Below are 17,377 nucleotides of genomic sequence, written 5' to 3'. Positions count from 1 at the left end.
AAGACAAAGCAAGGGGTAACTCCCATTCACCAACTGAGTCAACTACTCAGCTTATAAGATCCAGAGGTCCGTTCAGGGGTAGACCTTTCTAGCGCTCAAGTCCCCAAAATGGGGATCTCTGTCAGTCTGTAGCTCCTGCCTGGACGCCCCCTCCTCCTAGGACACCTATAGCGGAGGTGGCAAACTGGCATCCCAAAGGCCAAATGTAGTTCATGTATGTATTTTCTTTGGCCATACAATATTCTAAAACTTGATGAGTTAACCTCAACATTTAAGACTAGTGAGCATGTTTTATTAGAAAAAAGGGGTTTCCAGCTGTTGTTATTAAAAACAAAACCCCAAAACATGAGACCTACATCTCTGGCTTGCACCGCCACCCCCCCCCCGCCCCCCGGGGCTGGCTGGAGCCCCGCAGCAAATGCCTTCCCATTTGCCACATCAACGACACCTGATGCCCTGAGCAGCGGGGCCTGCAGCCCCTCATCAAGGGATAACATCCAAACCTGGTCCCTGTCCGGAACGTCTGTTCCCTACAAAGAACCGCGGCTTGAACCTGGCGTGCCGGGGGAGGCGGGGGGGCTCGGAACTCGGGCCTCTCACCAGACTCCTGGCAAGCGTTCCTTGAGCTGGCCCCGGACAGAAGAAAAGGCGCCTGAGCCAGTGGCAGGGTCGAACGTCGGACTGGACGGGTCTAGGCTGATGGGGGGCCCCTGACACCCCCCCCCCGGAGGGACGCATTTGCTCGGCAGGCCCTGCAAGGTCGGCACTCCGTCCAACCCTTGCCAACCCCCAGAAAGGTCATCCGAGCTGGCTCCCAAACTGGGAAGGCCCCTGGGCCATCCTGGGCCCGGTCCGACCTGGCCCGGGGCGGGAGCAAACCCACGGTTCTCACCTCACACCCGCCGCGAACTCCCGCCAAAGCAGCCGCCAGTGAGGGGGCCGGAAGGCACTAAGGCACGGGCTGGCGGGCTTTGCGTTCCCGGCTAAAAGAAAGCTCCGCTTAACCAATTGGGACGCGCGCCGGCTCGAAGCCCCGCCCCCTGGCGCCCTGCACCACGCCGCGCCGTGCGCTACGTGGCCACGTGGCCCGTGCTGTGGGCGGGCGGGACAAGCTGACTGCACGCAGGGCACAGGCGCAGTAGGTGCGCAGCAGGCTGCGTGCTGGCGCCTGTTTGCCGTCCCCGGCAGGCCATGCGGCTTCATGGGAACCCGTGGAGATGTCCTTGAGTCCCGCGGGTACCCGAAGGTTGAACGAGGACTCATGAGCAACCATGTTCTAATGAAAGAATTTCTTTCCCAGGATACACATGGCCTCCCAGCTGGAGTTCAGAGTCTAGCAAAATTCTGAGTTGGGAACATTTACAAAAGAGAGAGAACCACCAGGAGCCGGTTACAGATCATAGGAAAACAAGTCAGGCTTCCCCAGTGTCATTTCCCTCCTTGGTTAGAACTCTAACAGAGCTGGCCCTGTGACTAGTGTGTTTATTCGGGTGGTTATGTGGTAAATACCCGAGTCCTGTCTTGACCCTAAGCTCCTGGTGAATGAAGACTGTATTGGTTCATTCATCTTTTGACTGTCCCCAACACACAGCAGGGGAGCAGCAAGTAGCAGGGAAACCATATAGAATAAATGAGGAAAGGAATGACTGCTGTGTTCCGGCACTGCCCCCCATGTAATGAGCTCATTTGTCGCACAAGAGAATCCCACAGTTTCAGAACATCGTTGGCATTGCATGAGCAAAACCACATGGAAGCCTGGGTGGGTAGGAGAGATGGTGGTTCACATCCCTCCCTCCTTGACTCACCTCCCTTGATGTGACTGCCCCCATCATCCCCTCCAGGGTGTAGCCATCTTAATGCCTTCTTTGTGCCACTTTGTGTGTAGCTACCCAGGCCATATTTTTTGTGTCCATTGACTTTAACCCAGGTTGGTGGTGTCTGGTCAGCACTTGCAAAATCCATGTTTTCCATCTTACTTGCTTTTGTATCTAGGTGCACTGGCCACAACTAGACCCTGAGATTCTGAAGCTGAAACAAAACAAAAACAAAACCACCTTTATTTACAAGTTGTGAGTTGCCTCCTAAGAGTATAGATCTGAATTTGCCTGACACTCCCCTTGTGCTGGGAACACTATCTGTACAGGCAGTTGAATTTCACAGTTGTCTGAGGTAGGTTCCCACCTGTCCTTCCGAGGGAGATTTATTGTTGAGACGTAGCCGCAAGCATCCCCAAGATGCTTCAGACTGGAAAGTTGCACAGATTGTGATAGCAGAAACCAGGTGCATCAGCAACCAAAATTCTGTTCTTGGTTATGTTGCTTCTTTGGAAGAAATGTGTTTTGCTGTAATTTGGACATTTGAAAAGAAGCATCACCTCTCAAACCTGGATCGGAGTTGGGGTATTGAGGATTCAGTGGGCTCTTCTTCAAGAAGGTGCAGAAAACCTAGGGCTGCCATGCAGCCAGAACTGCAGGCCAGCGGCCGTAGAGAATGACTGTGGCTGGTTTTATTCTTCCTTACAGCCCTCTCCTATACCAAGATGACAGCCAGCAACCCAAGACTTACACCCACCTGCCTTAGCAACCTTAGAAAGAAATGTCTGTCCCCCAACATCCATATGAAAACCCCAAGGAAGACTCTGATTGGTCCTGCTAGGATCATCTGCCCACCCTCTGGACCAATCACTGCCTAGGGAGTATGGTACCATATTGGCTCCACATAGACCACTGCCCCCTTTCCCTAACTTTGCGAAGTGAAGGGAACACCATGATTGACTACCACAGCAGGAATGGGATGTGGAGACGTTGGTTCCCTCAGGGAAGAGGTGCTGGCTGACAAAAGCAACATGCCCATCATGGTTTCTGCTGCTGACTTACCAACACTAGGCTGGACCATTTGTCTGGTCTCTACTGTGTTCCAGGGACCAGCACTGTGGATTCTGGATAAATCTTTGTTGAGTAATTAGTGAACTTCCTTCTCTGTGGACCTTAGTTCTCTTCTTCTATTGAATGGGAATAATAATCTGTCTACTTACTTCACATGGTTGGAATGTGGCTCAGGAAGACTGTGGAGTGGATGGGTTTGGAAAAGCATGATCAATCCTCTAAACATCATTGATGCTGGTGAACCAGCCAGTGCCATCATGTGATGCTGGCCAGGGCAACCCTGGGGAAAGGCAGGAGTTATTCTGTTGTTCTATGATCCCCTCGCCAGGGGAGCCCAACCCTTCTGGGTGGGAAGTTCAACTTCCCACCATATGCATTTCCTCCACCATACTTGGGTTTTGTCTACCCAGAGAACATAGGTTCTGTAACAGGGTGTTTCCTTCCTATTGCCCAGCTTGGCTAGGAATGGAGGGAGTGGTGCTAAGGAACATTCCAGACCCATTCTTTCTTCCTCCTTGGAGATTTCCTCCCTAGCATTGATTTAGCAAACTCCATCCATTGCTTGCTAATTGCTAGGTGGGAGCTAAGTGTGGGTGTAGACACCCTCCAAGCAGAGTCATCTCATGCTCTTGGGAGGGGTGGCCAAATATATGGCGATGTTACTTCTCCCTAAGTTAATCTATAATGTCATTGTAATCCAAATAAAAACTCCGGCTATGAAAACTTACTCTGAAATGTGTGAGGAGGAATAAAGGTCTACAGATGCCTAAATAAAAGGTGGGTGGGCAGGAATCTCCCTCTTCCAAATATTCAGGCATACTATAATGACATTGTTTAAAAGCAAACAAACAAAAAACCAGTATGGTGTTAGTGAAAGAATAGACAAGCCATGGAGAGTGCAGAGATGAAGCTCTAGTTCTAGGGAAGCTTCATATACAATAAAAGGTGCATCAAAGTCAGCTGTTCTTACTGGGAAAACTGCCGCACTTTATAGAGAAAAACAATGTTATCTCATACAAGGTGGGTGCTCAGATGGTGGGCCATGAGAATGGCCAAATTCTGACATTGATTAAAAAAAAAAAAACACATGGAGAGGAACGTCTTTGAGACTCAGAGTGAGGAAAAGGTTTATTAGGCAAAATTTCAAGGCACAGTCATAATGCAGAAAAAAGGTGGAGGGACTTTACTATGTCAAAACAAAAGATATCTCTTCCAGATGACGCTTGACAAAATGAGAGAACATGTGCAAAGTCTAAAACTGACAAGATTAGCACAGCCTCAGTATACAAGGAACTCCTGCAAATTCGCAGGAGAAACAAATGCACAAAGGATATAAGCATGGACTTTTGGGAAGAGGAAACCCCCAAAAAGCTAAGAAACATATGAGGATATGGCTAAAATCATTAGTAGAGAAATGTAGATTGTCATAAGATATCCAAACAGACTTCTCTCCAAAGAAGACATACAAATGGCCAATAAGCACATGGAAAGATGCTCAACATTGCTAATCATTAAGGAAATGCAAATCAAAACCACAATGAGCTACCACCTTGCACCCATTAGGATGGCTACTAAGAAAACAGAAAACAACAAGTGTTGGTGAGGATGTGAAGAAACTTGAACCCGTGTGCAGCTGTTGGTGGGGCATCACATGGTGCAGCCAGTAGGAAAGCTATATGGCAGTTCCTCAAGAAGTTGAGAATAGAACTACCATATGACCCAGCAATTCTAATCCTGGGTACATACCCCTAAGAATTGAAGGCAGAATCTCAAAGAGATATTTGCACACCCATGTTCATAGCAGCATTATTCACAATAGCCAAAAAATGGAAGCAACCCAAGCGTCTATGACAGGTGAATGGATAAACAGAATGTGAGACATGCACACAATGGAATAGTATTCAGCTTTAAAAAGCAAGGGGACTCTGAAACATGCTACCATGTGGATGAAACTTGACGCTGTTATGGGAAGTAAATAAGCCAGTTAGAATAAGACAAATATAATTCCACTTAGATGAGATACCTAGAGTATTCAAATTCATAGAGACAGAAAGTAGAATGGTGGTTTCCAGCGGCTGGGGCAAGAAGGAAATGCTAAGTCAGTGTATAATGGGTATAGAGTTTCTGTTTTACAAGGTGAAAAGCGTTCTGGAGATGGATGGTGTGATGGCCACACAACAGTGTGAATGTACTTAACACTACTGAACCGTACACTTTAAGATGCTTAAGATGGAAAGCTTTATGTTATGGATCCTTTACCACAATTTAAAAACCAATAACAAAATTAAAATGAGTCCCCGTGCCCAAGCCCTATATAATTCTCTCCCCTTGAATATGGGCAGGACTATTTAAACTTGCCTCTAACCAGTGAAATATAACAATGGTGATAGGATGTCAACCTCTGATGAGGTTATGCAGTATGGAAAAGGCAAAGAGAATTTGCTGATGTAATGAAAGCCCCTAGCATTGATTTTAAGTTAATCAAAAGGGAGATTATCCTAGGTGAGTCGAACCTGATCTGGTGAGTTATTCTTCTAAAAGGATGTAGAGGTCAGAGACTCTCCCTCTGACCCTGAAGAAGCAAGTCAGCTTGAGTTCTACAGCCACCAGGACAGGAATTCTGCCAATTCAGCCCGAAGCAGCTTAGAGGCAGATCCTTGTCTACTGGAGCCCCAGATGAGAACGCAAGAGGGCCAATACCTTGCTTGCAGGCTGAGCAGAAGACCCAGATAAGCTAGACTCAGACTCCTGGTCCATGGAGGGACCTTTTTACCCCCCATGAAAATGGGGGGTAAAAAAATGCATGTTATTTTAAGCCACTGAGTTTGTGGTAACTTGTTACATAGCAGTAGTGAACTAATGCAATCTATTAGGCCAAACTTTGCTGGATAAAGACCAGTGTTAGTGTTGGGTGGAAATGTGGGGATGTTGCCGTTGTGGGAAGGTAGACCAGAACAGCCATGCAGAGGTACTGCAATCAATAGCACACAGCCCTCCAACCCTGCAACTCCCTTCCCAGGATAGATGCAAAAGAAATTGACACAGGTCCCTAGGACATGTATAGCATGCTGTTCGCTGCAGAGTTCTTTGTGGTGGTGATGGGGACAAGGGTTGTCAGAGGGATCGTAGGTGTCCATCCCAGGGAGAGTGGAAAGAAAAATGAGAATGACACCCACTGTAAATTATGCAGCAGCTAGGAGAGATTAAATGCATACAAGCAACATGGATGGGCCTTAATGCTGAGTTTAAAATGTGAGAAACAACATGAGAACCAAAACACTGCCGTTTGCAGAAATAAAAAAATACATAAAGTCAATATCCATTTTGCAAGAACGCCGACAAGGGGGTGGAGGAAAGAGTCCCATTAGTGTGTTGCCTCTGCGGAGGAAGGGAATGGGAGTGGGGGAGAAATGAAAGAGAATAAAGAAAGCAACAGAAGGGTTTTATGTTGACCAAAGCTGATAATGCACCAAGGAATTTAACTCCACTTGAGAGTATAATGAACGGTACCCGAGGTCCAGCAGGCACTGAGGTGGAACAAGGTCTGCTCCTGCAGAAGGGGCCGGTTCAGCTGCGCAGGGAGAGAAAGGAGCAGGCAATGCTCACAAAGTGGGGTAAGTGCTGTAAGCGTATGGAGAACAATAAAGGAGAGATTAATTCTGCGTGCGAGGGAGTTGAGCCTTTATATGCGTAATGACTTTGAACGGGAATGACAGAGAGCCCAGCTACGATTGTTCATTTTGTTTATTTTTTCTAAATAAAGGGAATTTATTGACTCAAATCACTGAAAAGTCTAGAGGTAGATTTCAGGTATAGATGGATTCAGGTACTCAAATAATGTCACGGGATGCCCATGGGCGCTCTTCCGATCTGCTTTCCTCTGGGTTGTTTCCCTTCCTATGCTGACCCCCTTGGATGACAAAGACGGTCCCCAGCAATGTCAGCTGCATACTCTCCAGCTAACAAACCCAGAAGTGTGGGTGTGCCTCCCCCAGAGTTTTCCACAAAAGCCCCAGGACTAACCCACATTTTTTTTAGCCCAGAAAGAGTCACATGCCCGTGCTTGAAGCAATCTCTGTGATTCTGATGGCCACACTGGGGTGGCAGAATCACCTGGGACAGGGAGAATCCTGAGACAGGGAATGGCAAAAGCTCAGCAACATGAAGATGGAACAGCAGAAAGTGAGATTCCTTGCTGCCTGGCTCAGGCATGGCCATCCCGGGGCAGCAAACACCATTAGAGTCTCCAAGCAGAATGGGTCAGATCAGCAATTTGTAGACTTCACTTGGCAGCTAGTGGTGGGTGGCCTGGGGGGTGAGTGGTGATGTTCGGGCCCTCTAGCATTTCCTCTGGGAAATAAAATGCCTTAAGAAGTGCCCTCCCTCTAAGTCATTCTCCCTGCCAGCGTCCCTTTCCCAGAAAGCAAAGAGGCTAGCATGCTCAGAGTGTTTTCAACACAAATGGCTGAGGGAGGGCCCTCTGGGGGTCCTGGGTCATTGCAAGAGAGCTCCTTTGGAAGCAAATCTCTATAATCAGTTGCCAGAAAAGTACTTAACTGGCCTGTATTCATCCTGCACCAGGAGAGCTGCAGAGACAGAATGGTCACAATCCCTCAACAAAAACCCATTCTGGGCCAGCCCCAGGATCTGGGGATTCTCCAGCACTTAACCACTAGCCTTTCTGCCCCATCCGGCCCACAAGCAGCTGGTGGGTGGCTGCTAGTATTGTCTCCGGGGCACTGGGGGCAATGCTGGGCTGGGCGGGGCTACAGTGGGGGAGGATGGGGGTTCTGAAGGCCTTTCTTTATGCAGCCCCCACAACACCTCCCCTCAAACCACTCTTCCCCACTGCCTGGGGTTTTGAACACAGTCCTCAGCCTTTTTCATGGCTATAGTGGGCAGCATGGTTGTGTAATGAGCAGCCAGCCATAAGAGGCTGAGCTCCAACCATGTGGGCAAAGAACAGGTAGCATTGCTTTCCCCCGGAATGGGGCCGCTTGCTGCTGGTCTGCACCTGCCTCTGGAGCAGGAAATGGAGTAGAGGGAGATGTGTGGATAAGTTAGAATGCCTTCAGCTGAAAAGAACAGAAGGCCCGACTCAAAGGGGCTTAAACAATAAAAGAGAGTTGTTTCCTGCACAAAGAAGCCCCAAGGCAGGAGAGCTCAGGGCTGGTCAGTTCAGTGCTACAGTGACATCAGCAGAGAAGCAGGTTTCTTCTCCCTTCCCATGCTGTCTTCGGTGGGCCAGCTCTGTTCTCAGGGTAGCTTCTCTCATGATCACAATATGGCTGCCACAGTTCCAGGCATCATATCCAGACATGACTGTACACAGCAGAGGAGACCACCTCTTCCTGGTTATGTTTTTGGGTTGTTTTTTTTTCCTGGTTACATCTCTTTAAGAATAAGGGAACTTTTCCCAGAATCCCCCTAGCTGCTTTTCTGTCATATCTCACTGGCCAGAATTTCATCACACACTCATTCTTGGCCAGTCTCCAGCAGAGGGCACTGGCTTAAAGGGTGTAGACTACCCTAGTAGTACAGGCTTCTGATACTCCAGCAGCATCTGCTGCATCAGGATGCCCAGGTTCTTCCCATCAGATATCAGGGGAGAGGGGTTTGGGGGCTAGCCCTGGTGCTTTCTTCACTAGTCAATGTCTGACCCTGGACAAGTCACACCCCTCGTCAGTCACCCAACCTGGCAGGCATTTTCTCTTCACACCTTGCAAACACAACCCTGATTTGGCTTGGTAGCAATGTGTGCAGCCAGAGGAGGGATCACAATTGTGTAAACAGTTGTGGCAGCACCTCTGCCCTTTGTTAAATCCTTGCCTGGGCAGCCTCCATTGCAATCAGGGGTAACCATGTGACTCATTCCCAGGCAATGATGAAGAAGGGGGACTCTGCTGTGGTCCTTCTGGGAAAGATTTTCTTCTATAAGGAAAGCCACCCTCCTCTTTCCTCCCCTCTTTCTCCCTTCTTTCCAATTTTGTTCACCAGTAAGTGAGGATGTGGTATTTGGAGCTGTGGCAGCCATTGTGCAACAATGCGGGAAATACCAAGAAAATCTCAGACTTGCCAACCTCACACTTTCAATTTATTGGGTTCTGAGGCAGTCTTAAAGCCACTAGATTTGTTATATGAGTAAAATAAACTCCTATTCAATTAAGCCTCCATTGGTTGAGTTCTCTTTACTTGTAGCCGAACATACCTTAACTGACACAGAGCTCAGTTTCTTCATCAGTAAAAATTAAAAGAATGGCTCCGATGGTGGCCATCTTCCTTCGGGTTCTCCTCTTCTTTGATGAAGGAATCCTGCTAGAATTCACACTTAAGAGCACCAAGGAAGACCAAGTTCCTGCTGACCCTCCATCTGTCTTTGCAAAACTGAAAGGACAAAATGGTGACGTTAGAGTCTCTGAAGCCCTTTCCTTTCCTGCCAGGAAACTCCATCCATGACCAAAATTCCCAAAGGACACAGGTGAGGATCAGTTATAATTGCATATAAAAAAAAAGCACAGAAACCTGTGCTTAACCTATATCAAGCAAATAAGCCTTTGGGGTTTTTTCCTCAAGTAATAGGAAATCCAGAGGCAGGAGGCCACTGGGGTTGGGGTGAGGTTATCAGGGACCAGAGTTCTTTCAGCTTCCTACTTTGCCACCCTTGGCAATTGCCTTTGTCCTCATGGTCACAAGATGGCTGATGCCCTTTCAGAGAGAGCTTCGTGCCCCAGAGAGGAGTGAGGGGAAGGTGAAGGGCCAAAGTGAAGAGCCACTGGGTCTCACAGGAAAGCCCCACTCAGAGGACGCCTGTCCTTGGTCATACTGGGTTGTGGAACTGTCTGTGGCTTTGAGGGAAAGGAAGGGGAGAATGGCTTTTGGGTAGACTACTAGCAACATGGGCCACTAGGTTTGGGGTCAAAGGCCTGGGATGCAGTCCAGTACTACTTGCTGCTGCCTTCTGTGACCCTGGCAATTCAGTTAGAGTCGTGAGCTACAGCAGCCTCATTTGCCTGGCACAAAGGGAGGGAAGAGGACCACATGCATGAGGATCCCCAAAAGGCTGGGGTGCTAGTTCGGGGACCTAGGGCTGGCGTGAGAATGGGAAGGGTGTCTTACTGAAGGCTCTTTTGATTTCAAGTGATAAAAATTCATTGAACTTCTCTACAGAGAAAAAAGAGGGGGATGGGGATTTATTCTGAAGATGTGTGGCAGACCCACTGGGCAAGAGGGGCAGTCAGACCTCAGAAAGGACCGGACCCAAGCGGGAGAGCCCTTGGAGACGGAAGCAGCTGCCCCCTCTGGCTCGCCTGGCCTCAGGGTGGCCTGCCTTGGGTTTTTCCCCCACACCATCTGCACCTTCTATCCCTCTGGGTGAAGGGAGCCTTCCTCAGCGCACAGCTCCCAAGTTCCCTCGGATAACGGACTGCTGGCATGTCTGCATTCTTATTTCAGATCTGTGGGAGAGAGCATCTGATGGCCCAGCTCATCCTTGGGTCCATCTCTTGTCCCATCAGTTCAGCCCGAGGATTAGAGCAGTTCCCAGAAAGGAGGGGTTGTACAGGGCTGATCAGCACACTCAAAACAGAGCCCTCCGCCAAGGGGGGGAGGTGCAGAGGTGGGAGAGTCCTCTTTGGGGTCACAGGAGGGCTGAGGGTAGACCTGTGGACCTGCGCCTCAGCAACCTGTGGGAAGGGTGGCTGGTTGAAGGCAGACTTTTCTTATGTGTCCAAAACTCAACTTCAGTCAGGTCATATGCTCCCTTGTCCCCCACCCCCTGCCTTTGAGATGGAATCGCCTTCTTGGGATCACATGGTCCCCAAACAGCTCCCACGGGCCTGTAGGGAAGGAAACCAGGGAAATGAAACCTGTCCCCACATCAGTCACCTCCAAGATATGCCAGTTTGAACAGGACAAGAAAGCAGATGTACAAGGTTACCGGCATGTGGGAGGCAAAAGAATGAACCCTAAAGATCTGCACGTCTTAATCCCTGAAAACTGGGAATGTGTTCAGTTCTATAGCAAGGCAGAAATTATGGTTGCAGATGGAATGAAGGTTACTATAGTCAGGTGACCTGAAAATAAAGAGGTTATCCTGATTACCCAGGTGGGGCCCAATGTACTCACCAGAGTCCTTGAAATGTGGAGAGGAAGACAGAAAAGTCTGTGTGGGAGAGACAAGATCTGAGACTTGAGCCGCCCGGGCTGGCTCTGCAGATGGAAAGGGGTCACAAGCAGCAGAGTGCAAGCAGTTCACAGAAGCTGGACAAGGCAGAAAACAGATTCTCCTCTTGAGCCTCGAGAAAGGAAGGCAGCCCTGGTGCCACCCTGATTTTCACGCCTGGGGCCGACTTCCGACTCCAGAACTGTAAGATAGTGAATTTGTGTTGTCGTAAACCACTGAGTTGGTGGGAAGCGCTTACCCTGGCGATGGGAAATGAATATGTGGCATTTCAAGGGCAGCCTTCCACGTGGTGGGAGGGATGGAGAGGCGTCTGGTGCAGCGCTGGCCGGTAGAAATGAAATGCGTGCCACATGAGTAATTTTACACTTCTAGTAGCCACATGTCGGAAGTGAGAAGAACAGGTAAAACCGGTTTCAATAATGATTTGATGCAATATGTTCAGAATACTATCATTTCAACATGTAATCAATACAAATAAATGAGATGGTTATGATATTAACTAATGAGATAATTTATGGTGTTATAATTAATGTATTAATTAATTGAGATAGCTCACGTTCTGTGTTCATCCCGTCTTCAGAATCCAGTGTGTATTTTACACTCACAGAACATCTCCCTCTTTCTGACCACATTTCAGGTGCTCATTAGCCGTACGTGACCAGAGGCTGATGGGCTGGACAGCATAGCGGCCATTTCTCGGGTCACTCGGTGGTGGCAGCCGACAGCAGCTGTAACAGGGAATCATTTGTGAGAGAGCCGAGGGAAACCGCCAACCCCTGCTGGTCTGTTGCTCCGTGTCAGACATCCGAGAGTTGAGTTCTTTCCTAATCAGCATCCTCAGTGGCCGTGGGGGCATCCTGGTTGTGTTCGTGCATCTCAGAGTCCAGAGCGTTCAGTGGGCTCAGTCAGGGTGGGCAGGAAGGCCCCAGAGAGGAGGGCCGTGGCTACTGGCTGGGGAGAAATGACAGCACCTTGGATTGCGGGGGGCGGGGGGGGGTTGTCCCATGGGAATGTGCACAGGCTAAGAAGGACATTTTAAAAGCCTGTGCCTGGAACATTCTACCTCTAAAGAATCAGGTGAACTCGGAGCAGGGAGCCAACTACAGAGGGAGTGGGAGACAGCTTCATATTTGAAAGTAGACAGAAACCATTGCTCGGCCTTTGGATGCAGAGCATCAGAAACTCCAGGAGGAATGAGATCAGCCGAACAAAAATGGGTTTGATCTTATAGACCAAACAGGAGCAGTGGGGAACAGGCCAAAAACAGAGTGGACGAGAACAGAAGCCGTCTCCATGGCTGTAACCTGCTCCTCTTCTATGGGGGGTGGTGGGACCAGCTGGGAATGGGCCGAAGGGGATGCTGGTAGAAGGACCAGGGGGTGGCCAGGAGAGGACATGCAGCTGGGCTGCTGCAGGACAGGGGTGGGGGGCGGGGGTTGCGAGGGAGGGCTTCAGGGACCCATGTGCCGCTGACAGGCCTGGGGCCTGAAAGAACCATGGGAAGCCTGCTGGGGCCAGCAGCTCTGGGAGAAGCTCTTACCTACTGGCCCAGCCAGCCCACCCCTAGGCAGGGATGGTGGTAGCAGCCCTCAGCCCCTCTCCACACATTGCAGACAGATGACAACTGGAGAAGCCAGAAAGGGAAGGAGCTGGCCTGGCTTTCCCCCTTCCCAGGGGGGTGCCGGCCAGGCCTCCAGCATCCCATGGACATTGCCTATCCCCCCCCTCAACCTTTAAACTCTTTGCTCAGCACTTAAAAGTTCCAACCACTAGTTGTGGCCAAAGAAATGTCCCTGGTCTTTGACCTTGGCCTGTAGCAACATTGCCTTTTTTTTTTTTTTTTTTTTTTAAACAGGGAGTATGGGACCTAGGAGCAGAGAGTACCCTTCAGCTAACTTATATGCCATCTCACTTACCCTCCAATAATCATTTAAGGTGAGTATCATTCTTACCCACTTTATGGATAAGGAAACAGAGCCTCAGGGAGGTAAGGGCCACCCCGTGTAAGAATTAGGACTGGCTTGGTTTGCTGCTGTAACAAACAGCTCTGAAATCTCATAACTGAAGGCAACTGTTCACTTCTGGCTCCTGCTATATGTCTCCAGGGGGCTGGCAGGGGCATCTGCCCCACACAGGTCACTCACGGATTCAGGCGGATCGAGGCTCTGCTCTCTGGAACAGTGGCCTTCTCAAACTCCCTGGCAGGGGAAGACACAGCTGGGGGCTTGCACAATGGCCCCTCTATGCTTTGGTGTGGTCCTGCCTAAGGAGAAAGGAGCTGGGAAGTCTGGGAGAGCAGCGGGGAAGTCCGACGAACCACACCCGGTCAGGAAACGAGAGCAAGATTTTGTCAGGTAGTGTCTAATGTCACAGGCCTTGCTCTCCTGTCCACATTATGCAGCTTTGCCCCCAGATGACTTTGAAAGCTCGATGTGAGCTGTATGGCAATGTGCAAGTGCAAGGGGCATCCACACCATGACCCCCCAGTAGTCTCCTAAGTCCCCTCCTTAGCCCCTCCCCAGACAGAGAGGACTCTGCAAACCCAGGGCCCTTGCAGGCCAGGCTGGGAGAGACAGTGTGATGATCCTACTGCCCCCCCCCACCCTGCCCCCACGCTCTGAGCCTCACCCCTGCCATCCAGCCTGCTCAGTCCAGTGACTCTCAGCTGCCCGCAGGTTCCTGAGCTGGAAGATTCCTTTCATTCCTATGGAATCTGGAGCCCCGGTTCTCCCCAACCCTGATGCCTGGCCCAATCCTGGCTGGCCGCAGCACCACCAGCCTTGCTAATCTGTTCATTATCCGCTGCGAGCAGAGGAGCCTGTTAATTGAAAATTCAGCCCCCTCCTTTAATTGCCTGCCTGCCTTCAGTGGTGTTGATTTTCTCTCCATTCTGCATGCCCTGGGGCCCTTGGTTCTAGGTCTTTGAGCTTTGGATTTCTTCCTGGCCCATAATGGCATTTGTTACCTCTTTTTGCAGGGAGGGTCCTAGGGGCTGCTGAGGCCCCAGTATGAGACTCAGGGAGTCACACCCACTCCTGCTGGGTCTACTGTGGCGGGGCAGGGAGGCAGCTAAAGCAGTTTGCCCCAGGAATGAATGGAGAGGTACTGCGCCTGCGGGGAGGACTATGCAGGGGGAGCAGATTTTAACATAAATGAAACACCAGACTCCTCAGAGCCAGCCAGGAGCCAGGAGCTGGCTGCCTGGGAGGGCTGTTGGCTGTGCGGGCGCCTGGAAGTTTCCCACTCTGGCTGAGTCTCCCTCTAACCCCCACACCCCTTGCCTGGAGAGTTCTCTGACCTCAGCCCTGTGAGCCTGGCCCCCGGCCTCATTCACCCCTTCTCTTTCTGGCACATCACCAGATTGGCCTGGCCCAGATAGAATTTGCAAATGTCAACAATTTGAAGAGTGAAAAAAGCATAGTTCAGAAAATGGGGATAATATAATCCCATTTTTCTAATAAAACTCTGAGTGTGGTATACATATATGTTTGTAACATTTTTTAAAGTTCTGGTAAAATGCCCACCAAATTGACGAACAGTTATTTTTGGAGGGTGGCATTGGGAGAAGGGAAGACCAACATTTTTATCTTTACTATTTGAATTATTTCACCAAGAAAGGGAGCGTGTGAACATTTGTCCTAAATGGCTCTAGGACCTTGGACAAGCCACTTGACCACTCTGAGCCTCATCAGTAAAATGGAGACTTGTCCCAAATCCCCTTGCACTCTATAGTAGGACCCTTGGTTGAAAGCAACCTAAACCAACCCAAGCTTGTATAATAAAAAGGGGAAGAGTTTCATAGAAGGACATGGGGATTTTTATGCATCCAGATCTTTGGCAAAAATAGAATGCTCATAGGATGCCTGGGTGGCTTAGTAGGTTAAGCGTCTGCCTTCGGCTCAGGTCATAATCCCAGGTTCCTGGGATCAAGTCCTGTGTGGGGAGCCTGCTTCTCCCTCTGCCTGCCACTCCCCCTGCTTGTGCTCTCTCTCTGACAAATAAATAAATACAATCTTGAAAGAAGAAAGAAAGAAAGAAAGAAAGAAAGAAAGAAAGAGAGAGAGAAAGAAAGAAAGAAGAAAGAAAGAAAGAAAGAAAGAAAGAGAGAGAGAAAGAAAGAAAGAGAGAAAGAAAGAAAAGAAAAGAAAGAAAGAAATAGAATGCTGGAGATATCTCTCCATTTCTCCTTACTGTTCCCACTTTCTTCTTTCTCTTTAAAGAATGATTTCTCTGGGGAGCCTGGGTGGCTCAGTCGTTAAGCGTCTGCCCTGGGCTCAGGTCATGATCCCAGGGTCCTGGGATCGAGCCCCGCATCGAGCCCCGCATCGGGCTCCCTGCTCTGCAGGGAGCCTGCTTCTCCCTCTCCCACTCCCCCTGCTTGTGTTCCCGCTCTCTCTCTCTCAAAAAATAAGTAAAATCTTAAAAAAAAAAAAAAAAAAGAATGATTTCTCTGTTTCCACGTTCCCATGGAGGAAAACAAAGCAGTCAGGTTTACATATTATGGGTCTAGCCCATTAGAAAGGCCTAGATCCTAATTCAAAGCCCTAGGCAAGGTTCTTACTGGCCAGCCTGGTGACTGCACCGGTCAGGATAGGCTGGGGTATGTTGCAACCGTCCCCAAATCTCAATGGCCTTAAAGCAGTGAACTTTATTTCTTACACACGCAACACATTCGCCGTGGGGAAAGTCACTAAGTGGCCTGGGATGATGGAGGCTTCATCTCAACGGATGCATCCAGGACCTCAGAGACAAGGAAAGAGACGAGGTGGACTAACATGGGCTCTTAAAGCTTCTGCCTGGAAGTCACACACACATCACTTCCAGGGACATTTTCCTGGTCAGACAAGTCAGGTGGCTGAGGTCTGAATTGCAGTGGATGGGGAAGCCAATGCCCACAACGGGCCTGTGATAAAAGGGACAGCCCCACGGACTACCAGAGTGACGACTTGCCCACTCTCCTTACACCTGCCCCCTCACTACAGGAATGCCCACTCTGCTGAGAAAATGTTGCCAGCAAAGGAGGCGAGATTCTTGGGGAGGATTCAGTTTCTAGCCATTGTTAGCGGGCTCCTTTTCTGTGGTGAGAAAAAAAAAACCATCCTGGCAGAGAGTTAGAAGTCCCAACAGATTCCCGGAGCCTGCCTGTGAGTCCCAGGGTTGCCAGGGCCTCCACCCCCCACACTCTGGGACTTGGGGTCCCAGGAGGACAGCCTTCTCCCCAACCCAACCTTTTCCCCCTCCAACATGGAAGACCTACTTCTGCGGGTTGAGGCCGGGTTGGAGTGGGGGATGGGAGGGCACCTTTGGCAGATTCTACCTGAGGACCCAGAACATAAACTGTAGCTGTTGCCCCTTGCTCTGGCATTCCCTCGCCTCCATGGGGTCATTTAGGGTGGGGTGCCAGGCAGAGGTGGACTTCAGGCTTCAGACGCCTGGGTTCAAGCCCTGGCTGTCTCACTAACTGGCTCTGTGACCTGGGCAAGTCAGCTAATGCCTTGGAGCCCCACTCCGTTTCTTCATCTGTCAACCGGGTTCATGACAATGTCTGGCCACCTGACGGTCCCTGTAGATTCTTATGAGGACTGGCCGCTATTGTGGATGTCACGGCTCTTTGTAGGGGACGACGCTTGGGCAAACATAAACGGTTATCTTTGTTGTCATGGCCTTCCTGGGATCCTCACTAGGGCCTGGCCCTGTCCTGCCTCACACCTGCCCCTGGGAATGGCCCACCCTATCAGCTCCACACCCAGCCATGAGACAGTCACTCTGCCAGCTCGTCTGGAGAAGAGCTCGTCTCTGAGATTTTAGACAGAGTAATTTCTTCTCCATCTCACGCCTGCCTGTCCGGGAAAAATCACACAACCCACACAGGCCCCCCCCGTGTGCACCCACACACTCCCAAAGCCATTGTTTCCCTCGTCAGCCAGCTAAAAGCTCCCCATCTCTGTGAAGCACAGTGCGGCACCGGAAGGGGAGGGGAGGCTGAGGAAAGAGGGCTGACACCCTTACTGCAGAGGCGCTCCTCGCATGGGGCCAAGGGCTGTCCTTAGGACGTGGGGACCAGGCTCCTTCCAGACTCCCACCCCTCCTGGGTCCAGTGTCGAAGGGAGCTCTGCGTCGGGTCAGCCACCCTGCTGAGGCCTTAACCCAAGCCACCGCAGGAGCTCCACAAGGCAGGACTGAGTGTCAGTGCCCCTCGTGTTACGGCTGTGGGCTGAGAGGGCAGGGAGTGTGGGTCACACAGCCAGTTGGTGACAGCATGAGAAGTCCCATGCTCTTTCTGCACTGTTTCCCAGAACTTCTTGCCACT

This window comes from Eumetopias jubatus, unplaced genomic scaffold (genome assembly GCF_037043125.1).
Source record: "Eumetopias jubatus isolate StellerSeaLion01/CBP00866 unplaced genomic scaffold, mEumJub1_p1.0 scaffold_9, whole genome shotgun sequence".
Classification (NCBI taxonomy): domain Eukaryota; kingdom Metazoa; phylum Chordata; class Mammalia; order Carnivora; family Otariidae; genus Eumetopias; species Eumetopias jubatus.
The sequence above is the reverse complement of the archived record's forward strand: the minus strand, read 5'-3'. Positions refer to the sequence as shown.